This window comes from Nicotiana sylvestris, chromosome 3, assembly GCF_000393655.2.
Source record: "Nicotiana sylvestris chromosome 3, ASM39365v2, whole genome shotgun sequence".
Taxonomy (NCBI): domain Eukaryota; kingdom Viridiplantae; phylum Streptophyta; class Magnoliopsida; order Solanales; family Solanaceae; genus Nicotiana; species Nicotiana sylvestris.
This window is the reverse complement of record NC_091059.1, coordinates 72,985,482-72,987,942: the sequence shown is the minus strand read 5'-3', so window position 1 is coordinate 72,987,942 and position 2,461 is coordinate 72,985,482.

The window sequence follows — 2,461 nt, the reverse complement described above, 5'->3', positions numbered from 1 at the left end:
TCGTGTGCCTTATAGGTCGTGACTCATCATTTAGTACGGGTTAGCTTTTTGCCTATCATCTAAAATCGTTAGTAAAATTTTAACAATTCAAAAATAATATTTAAAATAGTGATACATGACCGTGGGTATTCCTTAGAAATAGTATCTCTTCAAATGAACAGCATTCCAATATGAAGGTAGTATCTTGCCATCCATTGTCTCTAGTTCGTATGCTCTATTTCCTGCAATATCACGAACTCTATAGGGTCCTTCCCATGTTGGACTTAATTTACCCGCGTTAGCTGCCTTTGTAGATTGAAAAACCTTTTAAGCACGAAGTCCTCCACTTTGAAGAATCTGAGGCGTGCTTTTCGGTTGTAATATCATTCTATGGCTTGCTTTTGTGTTGCCATTCTTATTAATGCAGCTTCTCTCCTCCCCTCGAGTAAATCTAGATTGACCCACATCTCCTCGTCATTTGATTCTTGTGTCGCATGTGTGAACCGTGTACTTGGTTCACCTATCTCAACTGGAATTAAAGCCTCAGCTCCATAAACCAATGAAAACGGTGTTTCTCCTGTACTTGTTTTTGCAGTTGTGTGATATGCCCATAAAACTCCAGGTAACACTTCAGGTCAGTTACCTTTTGATTCCTCTAATCGTTTCTTTAATTTATTGATAATAACCTCTTGCCCATTATCCACCGGATGATAAGGTGTAGACGTAATCCTTTTAATTTGCCAACTTTGAAAGAATTCCATGATTTGAGCTCCAATAAATTGAGGTCCATTGTCACACAAGATCTCATTTGGTACACTGAATCGGCATATGATAATCCGCCAAATGAAATCTTTGACTTCCTTTTCCCGCACCTGTTTAAATGCTCCTACCTCCACCCATTTAGTAAAATAATCAGTGAGTATGAGCAGAAACTTTACCTGTCCTTTTGCTTGTGGTAATGGACCCACAATATCCATTCCCCATTTCATAAATGGCCATGGCGCAATGACCGGATGTAATAACTCCGCAGGTCTATGAATATTGTTGTTGTACCTTTGACATTTATCACATTTGGCCACGAAACTTTCTACTTCTTCTTCCATTTTAGGCCAGTAATAACCTGCCCTAATTAAGGTTCTTACCAATGACCTTCCTCCTGCATGATTCCCGCAATGTCTCTCGTGTATTTCTTTCATTACATACTCCATTTGCGAAGGTACGAGGCATCTTGCTAAGGGACCATCAAACATTTTATGATATAAATTGCCTTACTTTAAGCAGTACCGAACAGCCTTCTTTCGAAGTGCATGAGCTTTTTTCTTATCATCAGGGACGGTACCATACTGCAAAAAAGCAACAATATCATTCCTCCAATCCCAAGTTAAATTATTAAAATTTACCTCATTCTTATCAGGATCGAGAACTGAATGAAATAAATGTATAACTGAGGCATTTGCATCGCTTGCCACATCAGCTGCAGATGCGAGATTAGCTAGGGCGTCTGCTTCAACATTTTCATCCCTTGGTATTTATAAAACTTTCCAGGTTTGAAATTGCTTTATCAATTCCCGTACCTTTTCTAAGTATTGTTGCATCCTTGCTTCCCTAGCTGTATAAGTCCCCAGCATTTGATCAACCACGAGTTGCTAATCATTATTGATTATAATCTGATTTATGACAAGCTCTTGTGCCAATTCTAGACATGTAGTCACAGCCTCATACTCTGCTTCATTGTTAGTTATGGAGTGACATTTAATAGCTTGTCGAATGGTTTCACCCGTAGGTGGTACCAAGACAATCCCTAAACATGCACCTTTTACATTAGATGAGCCATCAGTGAATAAAGTCCAAGTTCCCGGGTTAGCTCCATTGAATACCTGTAATTCTTTTTCTGCTTCTAGTTGCATCCTCTGGCTAAAATCAACCATGAAATCAGCTAACACTTGTGATTTTATAGCAGTTCTAGGTTGGTATATGATTTCGTAGTCACTTAACTCTATTTCCCACTTAGCTAACCTACGTGATAACTCATGCTTTTGTAATATATTACGTAAAGGGTAGGCAGTTACTACAGCGATAGGATGATACTGAAAGTAAGGTCTTAACTTTCTAGATGCCATGATGAATTCAAGTGGAAGTTTTTCTAACTGAGGATACCGCATCTCCGCATCTAACAAAGATTTACTAACATAATAGATAGGGGATTGTTTACCTTATTCTTCTCGGACCAAAACAGAGCTTACCACAACTTCCGAAACAGCAAGGTAAATGAGTAGTCTTTCCCCAGCCTTTGGTTTTACCAGCAAAGGTGGATTTGATAAGTACGTTTTCAAATTCCTGAGTTCCTGTTGACATTTCTCATTCCATTCAAAATGATCCTGCTTCTTAAGGGCTGAGAAGAATTTAAAACACTTTTATGATGATTTAGAAATGAATCTTCCCAAGGCTGCAATTCTCCCTATTAATCTTTGAACTTCTTTCT